Here is a 13,700-nt window from a genome sequence, read left to right on the forward strand (position 1 = left end):
AGGGGTTTTATGAATAATAAATGACAGACTACTAAGAGCGAACTAGTGCCAGTGCGACAATCAGACGCGCTCGTAATTTCCATTGCTTTCACAGTGTTTTTTTTTTTTAGTATGGATCCCAAACTACTTGAAAATTGTAGAATAGTGTTTATAGTGTTTGTATCTGGGTGTGGTAATCATATTACGGGTTGTCGGGAAGTGTAAAGTGGAGACTTCGTTACCCTGCTTCAGAGGTCTCCACAAGTCCTACGGTAACTGACGAAGGCTCAACAATCATTCCAGGAGAAAGCTGAAGGTATGTGCCATAAGCATATGTAATTTTATTTTTCTAGGACTAATAACTGATTTTTGGCAAATATTTTTTGAGAGTCTGTCGGAGCCCAAATAACCCCGCGGCACACGCAAGTCATTGGTAAACAAGCCCGCGGTGTAGGGGTTAACCCGGAGTGTCCCGTCGACGTGAATTAACGTCCACCTGTTTTGTCACTGCCAATCCTGTTGATGTACATACGTGAATCAATTGCAAGGTCCCTAATTTGCACAATTTTCAATTTTCGTGAGTGATTTTTGGTACGTATACACGGGACACCTTCCCCTACAAGATGCCAGGCAGGGACAACGCCTTACCCAGCATGACCTTCCCCCCCCTGCACGCCATTGTCTCAGCAATTCACACCAGTGACCTGCCCAGTAAAGCCATGTCATGCCATGGTACGAAATTCAGGGCCAGAGTGATTCCCCAATCGATGACAATGTGGAGGACAACCTTTACATAGCATTAGAGGAAGAAACGGTAATGTCGTCAAAAAAGGTCAGGTATGTTGATGTGTTTCTTGAGTGAAACAATGCTTATATTGACTATATTACTGTGTGAAAACCAATATTCTCTCATACTACATATAAATTCGTACCAAATAAATAAATAAATACCGTTTATGAGTGGTGTGGAATGGTTACACTCCCATAGAACTCGTTTTCTTTGGAGCCAGCCTGATAGAAACCACAGTAAGGTGAGGAGGTACTGCTACCTGTATCGAATATTTAAAACCTTAGGTGAGCGATTTCTCTATGATTTTTCGATGTTTTCTCACCAAAAGCAGAGGTTTGAGCCAAAAAAAAAAAAAAAATTCCAAAAATGGTCAGGACTGGGGGTAGTCAGTGGTGGAAAAGTGGTCGGGATGGGGCGGGTTAACAAAGACAGTGGCTATGCATTTTTGTCATCTTTGGGGGGTTCACCCAGACCCTGACTTGTATCTCTTTGGTCGGAGAATATCCTGTGTGGATGAGACACAGTTTCTGAGTCTTCTGCTTGACGACTAACTTGGATTCCTCATATTCCTCATGTTAAGGCGGCTTGTATTAAAGCTTTGAGTCTCCTGATGTATTGGCTCATACCTCATGGGGTGCTGACCATCAGACCCTACTCATCTTGCACAGGTCTCTTATCCTTTCTAAACTTGAATATGGGTGTGTGATCTACTCCACTGCAACAAATGCCCATCTCCGGTTGTTAAATTCATGCATTATGATGATATACAGTCATGGGCAAAAATAATCACCTATCCTCCTGTACCCCGTGCCTCAGGCTGGCTCCCTTACGCACGGCAAGTCACACTGGAGTAAGAGGGGCTGTGAGGGAGGAGCCAGAGAAAGGAGGGAAGGTGGGTGGGGGGACGAGCGATGTTGCTTAGGTGAAGTGAGAGAGGGGATGGAGAGGAGGTAGGGGAGGAAGAATGAAATGCAAATTTGTGGCCACATAATTAGTCTATTACCTTTCGTTCAGGGCATCATATAAAGGAGTTACTATTCGGTAGATAAAGCTGCATTACACCTTGTATAGCGGCAACAGATAACAAACTTTAGATAGGTGGTGATGTCAAGGACTGGCTTGTGAGAAAAGTATACTGACGTGACAAATCAAATACTAGTGCAGAGCCATACAGATTTTGTTGGCACAGATTGTCAACGCGTGGTTAAGGCGACCAGAGTCCCGCCTTTAGGCGGGACAGTTCCATTTTTTTTTTACATCTGTTCTCCCTTTTTAATTGTGACTAAAATGTCCTGCTTTTTGTGCAAATTATCTATAATGTCCCGTTTTTAGAAAATTACTATTAAATTAGATATAACATGACCTTTTATGAAATTATGATGAATTAGTAAAATAATGCATAATCCAAACCAAGTGAAATACCAGTTTGTTAATATAAAATCTATAATCCTGACTAGTAACTTTGGTCGGCCCATTCACCGTAGTGTAATGTATATTAGTCATTGGAGTTCGTTTGAGACGTTAGTATTTGATTAACAGCCCCAGAGTGATGTGTTGCGTAGCAGCTGTCGCTGTCACTCATCTCTCTCTCTCTCTCTCCACACACACACACACAAGTGACATTGTACCACTTTTAGCTCTAATAAATCTGGTCACCTTACGCGTGGAAGCCAAAGAACGAGAGGACACGAGCCCGCCTCCTCCAGCACACCAAAGACGAGTGGGAGCTGTTCAAATGAAACCAGCAAACCATCAACATCGTTGTTTCTCCTATGCCGCAATACCTGCATGAGGTTTTTAAGGCATGAGGCCACTGGACTACTTACTAAGGCATTCCAGGTTGCTTTGGCTTGACCAGTGTACATAAACATTGACATAGATATATTCTGGGAGTTTGGGTAGGATTTTGTTTCATTTTCCCCGTAACAGATTATGAGAGATGCCGTTACCATATCCACCCATGAGCTTAGACATCAAATTTATTTACCTTTTATGCACAATTATTTTAAAAAGCCTTTTCGTATAGAGATATCATTAAACGATCATTGAATGGACATGATGACTGTATAGAGGGACTGTATACCGCGAGGGTGATCGTAGTTACTGTGGACACAGCCATGTGAAAGGTTGCATGTAATATTTAGTTCCAAAAATGTAAGGGTAGGGGACGTTTCGTACACAAACATTACAGAAGTCAAAGCCATCCAGATTCCATTCTGCTTCTGAAGTCAAAATATGCGGATAAACACAAATATTTGGCTCCACACAAATATTTGTCATGTCAGTATATTTATCTCACGAGCCAGTCCTTGATCTCACCACCTATCTGAAGCTTGTTATCTGATGCCGCTCTACAAGGTGTAATGCAGCTTTATTTACCGAATAGTATCGCCTTTACATAATGCCCTGAATGAAAGAACATGGACAAATTATGTAGCCACAATTTCGCATTTCATTCTCCCTCCCCTACATACCCTCCCTCCCCTCCCTCACTCCACCCCAGCACCATCGCTCGTCCCCCCACCCACCTTCCCTTCTCTCTCTGGCCCCTCCTTCCCAGCCCCTCTTACTCCAGGGTGACTTGCCGCTCATAAAAGAGCTAGTCTGAGGCACGGGCGTACAGGATGATAGGTGATTATTTATGGCCACGACTGTACATCTGGTGACTGGGGCATTCAGGTCATCCCCAATTTCAAGTTTGTTAGTGCAGTGGTTCCCAAACTTTTTCAGCTTGTTACCCAATTTAACATGCCACACTATGCATGTTACCCCTTTCACAAATTGTTGTCAACAATGATATATATGGCTAAATTAAAACACTAGTGTTATTTTCTTTTGTTTATTGTAATTTAACATTGTGCATCTCTAATGACTATTGCCAAAGATGTCAAGAATATCAGTGGGATGGATGGAGTTGCAGGCTTGAAGCTAGTTGAGGAATTCTTGGCTTTGTGGTTGAAAGTGCCAGCCTGGCATCGTTTGCAACATTCAGGCGAGTCCTCTTTTTTGTTTTCATCCCCAGCACAGTTGAGAACCCCTTCTCACAAAGATACATTGTTGAGAATGATACCAACAACTTCAAGGCTCTCTTGGACAGAGTTGGTGAGTCAGCTAGTCGTGAAATCCAAAAGGAATCTGCACTTTGGTTTTGGAATTCGATTTTCAAGGCTTCATTGGCTCGCATTGTGATCCACTCCTCCTTTGCAGGAAAATCATTATCATGAATGGCTTCATCAGGTACAGAGAAGGGATGAATGATCCACTGAAGACTGACTGTTTCTTGGTCACTCTCTGGAAAGTAGTGATGCATGCTTGTTTCAAGCCCCTTCAAATGGTCGCTCATCTCTTCGTTGATGGTCTGCAGAAGTGATCCAGTATCATGACTATTCTCCTCAACAAACTGGTCTAGGATGGGGAACTGGGCTATCACTCCTTTCTCCAAGCGCCGAATCCAGAGTCTCAGTTTCCCCAGAAATGCAGTCACAGTTTGATGGGCATCAATGACAGTCGTGTTTCGGCCCTGTAGTTGCAGTTTACCACTGTTCAGCTCTGCAAATATGTCAGCCAAGTAACAAAGTCGAGCAAGCCACACCTTATCAGTGAACTTGGTAGCAAAAGGAGATCCTTTTTGTTCCAGGAATTTCTGAATAGCCTTTTGGAGCTCAATGACTCGACGTAAAACCTTGCCTCGTGACAACCAGCGAACATCGGTAGGTACAGCAGAACTTGATACTGCTCTCCCATTTCCTTGCACAGCTCCTTGAATATGCGCGAATTCACATCCCTGGACTTGATGAAGTTGACGATTTTCAACACATCTTCAAACCCTAACTTCAGATTACCAGGCAGGCTTTTCGATCCAAGAGAGTACCGATGAATGATGCAATGATCTACAGAAATTTCTGGATTCACAGCTTGTATGAGGCCCCGTAATCCACGATGACCACCCATCATCGATGGTGACCATCGACGGAGACCTGGATTAAGAAGAAAAATTATTATAGAATTATAGATTGTTTCATTTAGTCATTCTTACATATCTTTTGCATTATAATTATATGGTTTTAATTAATTTTATTTATTTTGGTACTTTAGTACTTCAGTGTGACAGGCACTATATTATTTGTGAATCATGTATAAATATATATAAAATATTAGCTACACTACAGCTACTTATACCATACATAAAACTGTATATGACTAAATGCCATGTAATTCATTGTATTTATACTAATTAAGACTTCATATAAAAAATCTTTCCCTACCTGTTGAACGCTGTTCCAATCCAATCCATTCTTGGTAAAGAAACTCTTGATGATATTGAAGACATCTTTTCCCTTCGTGGTTGTCAGCAGATCCTCGCATAATAGGAACTCTTCTTTGATCTTGTCCTGGTGCACGTGACGGACGAACCCAAGGAGAACAGCACAACTAGCTACGTCACACGATTCATCAAATTGCAAGGAGAATTTGCTATATGAGCTTTGCTTGATCTCTGCTATAACTTGGGACAGGATATCTGATGCCATGTCATCGACTCGTCGGCGGATTGTGTTGTTTGATAGATATGGCACTCAGTTTCTTCGCTTGATCCTCCCCACATACCTTGCTTACCATTTCGTATGCACAAGGCATAATCAGATTCTCTGCAATGGTGTGGCATTTCTGTTGTTCTGCAACTTTATATGCAACAAAGTAGGATGCTTCGACCGCAGCTTGAAGCTTTTGGGCTTGAATTCCAGATGAACCAAACTGGATGTTCTTCAGTGCTACAGCCCGGCGCTGAAAATAAGCCTGATCCTCATTCTGAAGATTTGGATGGCACTTCTGGAGGTGAGCTGAGAGTTTTGATGGCTTGAGGCTTTCATTTGTCAACACTTTGTGACATATCACACATTGTGGCCGATCCTCTCCACCACAAGGTAAATTCACAAAGCCATGGCGAAGAAAGGCGTCAGAGTAGGTGCGCTTTTTGGACATTTTATTGTTTGATCTGCAAAAAATGAAGAAAACTGCATAAAAAAGTGTGAACATTGAGAACTAATTATTTATCATTTCATGGCATTCTGGATAGTATCAGAAGAGTTTATTCAGCATAGGAATGATGTAACAGTGGGTAATGGTAGCTATACTGCCAGGGCAAAACATATAGGCTACATACCAGCTTACGTCTACCCCAGCTGATGCTCACAGAGAAACTGACTGTGAAATAGAGGCAGCGGTGCCAGATTCTCAAACCCAAATTATCGCATTTTTACCATAATTTGAAATGATCTTATTATTGACGAACCTGTCACGTACTTACGAAAATTATTGCACTATCGCATGCATGCTATCGCCTGAAGCACGAGAGGCCAAATTATTGTATTTGCGATAATTACTGCACGTCTGTCAACGCTGAATAGAGGCAGCCTCAGGGGGTGAGTGACGCGTACTGCACACGTAGATGAGTCATCAGGGTTACTGAGTGACGTGTCCTGAAGCATACCTGTCAAAATACTTTTGAGTTTCCACACTTTTAGATACATATTTCTTCTTTCCTAGTACTGTATATTAGTGTTTGATGTTTATTGTAATTCGGTTTAACTTTATTAATTAATTATAATTGGTTTACTTTACAATTTTACATACTAAGACTAAGTTAACATTAATCCTAATTTCTGATTTTCAGGATTCTTAACGTTTTTTCTGTCACCTCTCCATTACCCCCGGAAAACCGTTAAATTACCCCCAGGGGGTAATTTACCCCCAGTTTGGGAACCACTGCGTTAGTGGATGCTGGTGTCCCATCTTTTGATTTATGTCACTAGTCATTGATGATGAGGTGTTGGTATCGTCTTCATCGCATTCCAGACTCAATTTCTTGCACCATCGTTTCCCAGGATTCCCGATCGTCTGTCTATGATACCCGTCCTAGTTTCCCAAAGCTCTTTGGTTACAGGGTCCAGTCCGTTACTGTATGTTTGCCCTCTCTTTCCCGGGACAGACAGTTTCTCCACATCGGATCCCGAGGGTGGGGTTTTGCTGTAACGGTCAGATTTATATATATATATATATATATATATATATATATATATATATATATATATATATAAAGTTGTGGAAGCAATGAAGAAAGTTAAATCGGGGAAAGCCCCAGGAATTGATGGAGTGTGTGGTGAAATGCTGAAGCATGGGGGAGAGATAGTAGTAGAATGGATGTGGAAGATGTGCAGATTGGCCTGGGAGGAAGGTAGAGACCCGGAGGATTGGAAGTCAGGTATAATTATTCCCTTGTACAAAGGAAAAGGGGAAAAAGAAGTGTGTGGTAATCATAGGGGCATTTGTCTTCTTAGTACAATAGGAAAAGTGTATGGTAGGATACTTACTGACAGAGTTAGAGAAAGAACAGAGAAGTTAGTTGGAGAAGAACAGGGAGGCTTTACGAAGGGAAGTGGTTGTGTAGATCAGATATTCATTCTTAGATTTTTAGTGGAAAAGTTTCTAGAGAAGGGAAAGAAGTTGCATGCGGCTTTCATGGATTTGGAGAAAGCATATGACAGGGTGGACAAGGATTGTGGAAAGTGTTAAGAATATATGGAGTAGATGGGAAGTTGTTGAATGCTGTGAAGAGTATGTACGATGGTGCGAAGGCTGCAGTGCGTGTGGATGGTGAACTAAGTGAATTTTTCTCTTTGAAAGTTAGGTTCAAACAGGGATGTGTCATGTCTCCATGGTTGTTCAATCTTTATATGGATGGGGTAATAAAAGAGGTACAAGGTAGGGTAGTGGATGTTGGAGTGGCCCTGGTGAGAGAGGATAGTGTTTGGAAACTCCCTGTACTGTTGTTTGCAGATGATACTGTGTTGTTGAGTGAAGACGAAGGGGAGCTGCAAGGCTTGGTGGATGAGTTTGGGAGAGTGTGTAAGAAACGGAATCTAAAGGTGAATGTAGGGAAGAGTAAAGTGATGGTCTTTGAGAGAGGTGAAGTCAGTGAATGTACAGCGAGGTTGGATGGTGAGGAATTGGAAAATGTGAGTACGTTTAAGTATTTGGGCAGTGTGATGAGTAAGGATGGAGGTTTGGGGGGTGAAGTGCGTGAAAGGGTACACCAGGGAAGAAAGGTTGCTGGTTCTTTGAAAGCAGTGATAAGAAACAGGGAAGTGAGCATGGAAGTGAAAAAGTTACAACATGACAGTATTGTGATACCAACTCTAACGTACGGAAGTGAAGCTTGGACGTTGTTGGAAGGACACAAGTCAAGAGTGAAAGCAGTGGAAATGAGTTATTTAAGAGGAGCCTGTGGAGTCATATGGAGAGACAGGCTGACGAATGAGGATATAAAGGAGCGTATTGGTGTGGATGTGGATGTGATAGGAAGCGTTATGAGGAACACACTGAGGTGGTTTGGCCATGTGGAGAGGATGGAGGGTGAAAGAGTGACGAAGAGAGTGTATGTGAGTGAGGTGGAGGGGGGAAGAGGGAGGGGGAGGCCGAGGATGAGATGGAGGGATGGGGTGGAGAGGTATATGAGAGAAGGGGGTGTGAGTTGGGAGCAGGGCAGTGAGATGGCGGGGGACAGGGCGACTTGGAGGCGATTTGTTTGTGGCCACCCCAAACGGGATTGAGGCGTCTGGCAATAGATAGATAGATATATATCCCGCCGTTGTTGTTTCTGTTTAACTTACTCGTTGATAATACAAATGGTACTCAACTTAGTCTCCCCTTAATGACTGATAAACACCTCAATAAAACAAAGGGGGGGGGGTAGCACTTCGACTTTGAATGATAAAGGTTAATTGTTTAACAGATACTTTTGGTAGCGTTTGTAGTTTTGGCCGAGTCGAGAATAAGTCAGTACCACGTGTGTTCGTCGTTCCCAAAGCGGAGGAATCTTAAACTGGTAGGGAAGTGAGTTATGCATGAAAGGACATAATTCCCTTGATTGGGTATCAAAATGACAAATTCTTTACTCTACTTTAGTAATTCTATACTGGTTAATCAACAGACATTTTTGAATTACCTGACCTTTAATCATATGTAAAAGGGTTGTAAATTAAAGCCATGGTTTGGGCGAACATCATACAATATTGTTACCAAGCGAAGCACTTTGAATATTCAACAGTGATTTCTGAGGTCATCATACCACACTCTTTATAATCGGTTATTCTTGGGCTCGTCAATAGCCTCAAGACTGGGACATTTTATTGGCATGAATTGTCTTTTCGGGCTGGCACAGCCTCGAACCAAAAATAATCACTCGTGTTCTATTTCGTCTGGGCAGTATAATCTCATCATACAATTCACTAATAATTCACAATCACTATTAATTCATAATCAGTAATAATTCATAATCATCATTAATGCATAATCACCAATAATTCATAATCACTCGGGCTTGTTTAGCCTCGAGGAACAACTCAAAGATCACATTTTTTCTCACAACCACTAAGTTCCCTTCAACGCTCCCAATTTTCCTAACATATTAATAAAAGAGAAAGAAAACGGTTGATGAGTTTGAATTCGCCTTTCCGTTACATGACCACATTAACTTTCAAATTTCTATACCTTATCTACTAAAAAATATGGTTCACCTGATTGATTCATAATACCATTTCTACTACACTCAGTTTATGAACTATTCATGGGTAGTGTAAGTGTGTGTGTACGACAAGTCTATGGGCAATATCACATGATGGCCTCGTGCACACCCCGACGTCACGGTGTCTGTGAACTGAACCAACGTCTGTTATACACCAGGTCTAGATAGCGAATCTCTACGTTAAGCTTTTAACAACATTACTTCATATTGTTCACGACAAGTAAGGATTAAACAAGAAAGGGGGGAGAAAGGAGGAATGTGTACAGCTCACCTGAATCAACGTCTGTTATCCACCACATCTCGGTAGCGAATGAGGCATGTCAGGCACCTATGGACGCCACTGCTAGACCAAATGAGACTGTGTTTTTGCGATATAGTGGGTTTTAATTCTCTTCACTATTATATAGTAGTGTACACATGATGTTAGGACTTTTGACTGAATTGGGGAAAATTTGGGATTCAATCCTTACTAAATTTAAATACTGAATTTACTGCCATCCCGCCTTGAATTTGGGGTAGCTTATGCCATCTAGTGACGGCTAAGGCAAGCGGGACTATTTGATCTTCACAAATTACATTATTTTGGCCTTTTTTTACTATTAACCCTTTAACCGCGGGCATTGTTTTGCCCCAACTGGCCTCTCCCACGGGGGTTCCAGCCATAATGTAAACAATCTTTAAACCTTTATAACTCTGCACAGAATAAATCTAGAGTGAAAAATAAGGTACCATTAGAAAGTACTAACCTTCGGCTTTGCAATGATGTAGGTTTCATGATTTCGTTGACTATCACTGGATGGGCAGTGCCATTAGAAGTGAGCAATCTACAATCACTATTTTTCGCTCACACACCATTACCAAATGCCAACCTCATTCTGATAATAATACTATAAACATATATGAACACTGCACATACGATAAACACCCACTCTGTGTACAATGAGGCAGATAAAAGGCACTGTAAATGGCCGCACTTCACTGCCACATCAGCGGTGTTGTCACTCACACAGCTGGACATACTGATGCGTGTTTGGTCAGGGGTGGGGTGGGGGGCCCGGGGGGGTAGGAGGTGGGGGCCAGGGGGTGGGAGGAGGGAGGTGGGGGTCGGCTGGAGTGAAAGAACTTAATAGCTACTCTCCCTTGAAACAATTGGCTCGCGGAAAAAACGCACGGTATTCAAAATATTCACAAACATTCGAGAATGACACTCGCGGTTTGGTCCAGTTTTTGCAATGTCATTCTGGGATGACACCCGCGGTTAAAGGGTTAATCTTACATCTTTGGGTTCTAGCAGCTTCATTAGTAAGTATTTCACAACAATGATACGGAAAAAATTGCATACCCATTATTATTCTGTTTAAGGTTTAAACTTGGCGCCCGGCAATGACGCACAAACATGGGGGGGCATGTTGCTCACATCTGTTATTCGTTAATCTACCAGATGGATGAACTCCCATAGCTCAACACTTACAGTTACACTACCTATGCATAGATACAGAGATGTATACGTATAAAAATAAAGTTATCCCTACATCGATCATTAAAACATGAACTACTACTTAGGACAGGAACTTATAGACTAGTGTAATGCTAAGAATTTTTTTTTCCCCACCGGTATTCACCAGTGTAATGATAGTGATATTTATATTCTTACCTGTTGTGGGTACGGATCAATTCATCCATGGATATACAAGTGGTACTCGACTTAGTATAACAGTTTATAGTAAATATTTATGAAAAGAAAGAATTGTGGTAGCATTTGTAGTTTTTGGCCGAGCTTAGATTTAATCAGTACCATGGGTGGTCGTCGTTCCCTCAGCGAAGGAATCTTGAATTGGAAGGGGAGTGAATTTGGCTTGAGGATATAATTTCCTTGATTAGGTACACTAATAAAGAAAAGAAAATGATGTATATTTTACTCTACTTTAATAGTTCTGTTAATTTCCACAAAACATCTTTTTAATTACATGACCCTTTTTAGTATGAGAGAAGATTGTATATGTTATCAAGGTTTTTGGGTGATCATTTCTCTAACATTATTACCAGACGAAAACAATTTAATACACGCGAGGTATGGAGTTGTTGTTCTTTACTTTCCTTTTGGCCGTTACTCTTGGGCTCAACAATAGCCTCAAGACAGGGACCTTTTTACGGACATGAATTGTCTGTTCGGGCTGGCATAGCCTCGAACCAATAAGAATGTTTATTTGTGTTCATCTTTCACCCATTTAATATATGCTCCTCATGTAATTTTCTCGATTCCCACATCAAGTCAGTATTATTTACAGTTCATCATCAACAATGTTATATAGTCACTAGAAATACATAATCTCTCAGGCTTGCCTAGCCTCGAAGAATAATTAAAAAAAAAAAAAGGAAATATAATCACCAAGAATACCCAATCATTCGGGCTTGTTTAGCCTCGAGGTACAACTCAAATATCACATTATTGCTCACAATTACTAAGTTCCCTTCCACGCTCCTGATTTTTCTAATATATTAATATTAAAGAAAGAGAACAGTTAATGAATTTGAATTTCACTTTTCCGTTACAAGATCATATCACTTTTATATTTCTATTCCTTATCTACAAAAAAAGAAGTTCACTTGATAGGATCATTAATACCATATCAACTACTTTCGGTTTGTAAAACATTTCATGGGTAGTGTAAGTGTATATGTAAGAGTCTACGGGCAATACCACGAGAAGGCCTCGTGCACACTTTGACGTCGCCGGTGTCTGGGGACTGAACGAACGTCCATCAGATACGACGTCTGGGGCTCGAATGACTACGTTAAACTCTCAACAATATTAATTCATATAGTCCATAATAAGTAAGGATTAAACAAAGAAAAAGAGGGGGAGAAAGAAGAAATATGGACGGCTCACCTGAACGAACGTCCATTAGATACGACGTCTGGGGCTCGAGTGACTACGTTGGGCAGCCACTGCTTAGTCAAATGAGATGGTGTTTTTGAAATATGGTGGGTTTCAATTCTCTTTACAATTTATGTAGCAGTGTACCCATGACGCCAGGACTTTTGATTGAATATGGGAAAATTTGGGATTTATTCCTTACTTAATTTAGATACTGATTCTACCACTATCTCAATTTGAATCTGAGAGCAGCTCATGCCATCTAGTGACGGCCAAGATAAACGGGACTTTAAATCCTCACAAATGACATTATTTAGGCCTTTTGGACTGCCAATCTTACATACTTGTGTTCTAGCAGCTTCATTAGCAAACATTTCACAACTAGGTTACGAAAAGAATTGTATATTCATCATTATTCTGTTTAAGGTTTAAACTCGGCACCCGGCAACGACGCACAAAGGAAGGGGATAAGCTGCTCGCATATGTCTTTCATTACTCGGCCAGATGGAGAATTCCCATAGCTCAACATCCACAATTACATCACCCACTGCATAGATACAGAGATACATACATGTAAAAATAGTTAACCCTACATTAATCATTAATATATGAATTACTACTTAGAGTAGGAACTTATAAACTAATATTCAGGTTACACCCTATCTAACTTAAAATTACAGTACTACTACACACATACATGAATATCAAATGTGTGGCACTACACGGCTCCCATGTTCAGAAAACAAATTTTACCCAAGTCAATTTTCTATGACGTGCATGGATGGAATGTTGTTACACTGATAACTGCTATGAACACTTTGAATTGGAATACCTATCCCCACAATCGGTGGCACCTGTCGGTCCACATTAAACACCTGATGCGTACCTCGGAAGGTCGCTTACTCACTACATTAGGAGGTATGATCACTCCTTACTCGAGATGTTATGAGGGAATTTATGCCCCAGTCAGCCTCAGGTTTTGGAAGATAGCTTGTCGCTCACCTGAGCTCGACAGGGTCTCTCGAGATTGAGATCACCACGGGAGGCGCTTCCTTACACTCTTCCATTCACAATCACATTCACTCAGTCCTTTCGTTTCCAGCTTTCCACTCGCGAGAGGTGAGCGCTCATTCTGTCCTGAAGACTCCACTACCTCACAAACTGTGCTAACTGTAAGGTGAGAGGATTGATCACTCCCCTCGAAGTAAGGCACTTCCCGGTTCCAACGGGAACTCTTCTCTCTTTTCCTTTTTACACCCTCTCCTCGGGGATGAGTCCACCCGGAACATAACTTTAAGCAGTTATGTTTCACAACATTCGTCACATGCACTTATCTACTTTTCTAACACTCCTCTATTAGCCTCCGAGGGGCAGTCCTCACTTGCGGTGGTAATCGCTCATCTTCGGGCTCCGGGGCGAGCTCCTGTTGCAGCGGTTCTAAGAGCCATTCCTCGGTACCGTAATATGGTTTT

General features: G+C 41.5%; 1 pseudogene; it reads right to left on the reverse strand.

Annotated features, from left to right (window-relative positions):
• Nucleotides 1-3,665: 3,665 nt before the first annotated feature.
• On the reverse strand, nucleotides 3,666-5,298 carry LOC145395593 (protein FAM200C-like; annotated as a pseudogene).
• Between the last annotated feature and the right edge of the window lie 8,402 nt (nucleotides 5,299-13,700).

The sequence above is a fragment of the Coenobita brevimanus genome, chromosome 32, assembly GCF_032717465.1.
Source record: "Coenobita brevimanus isolate Jiangsu-jjx chromosome 32, ASM3271746v2, whole genome shotgun sequence".
Taxonomy (NCBI): Eukaryota; Metazoa; Arthropoda; class Malacostraca; order Decapoda; family Coenobitidae; genus Coenobita; species Coenobita brevimanus.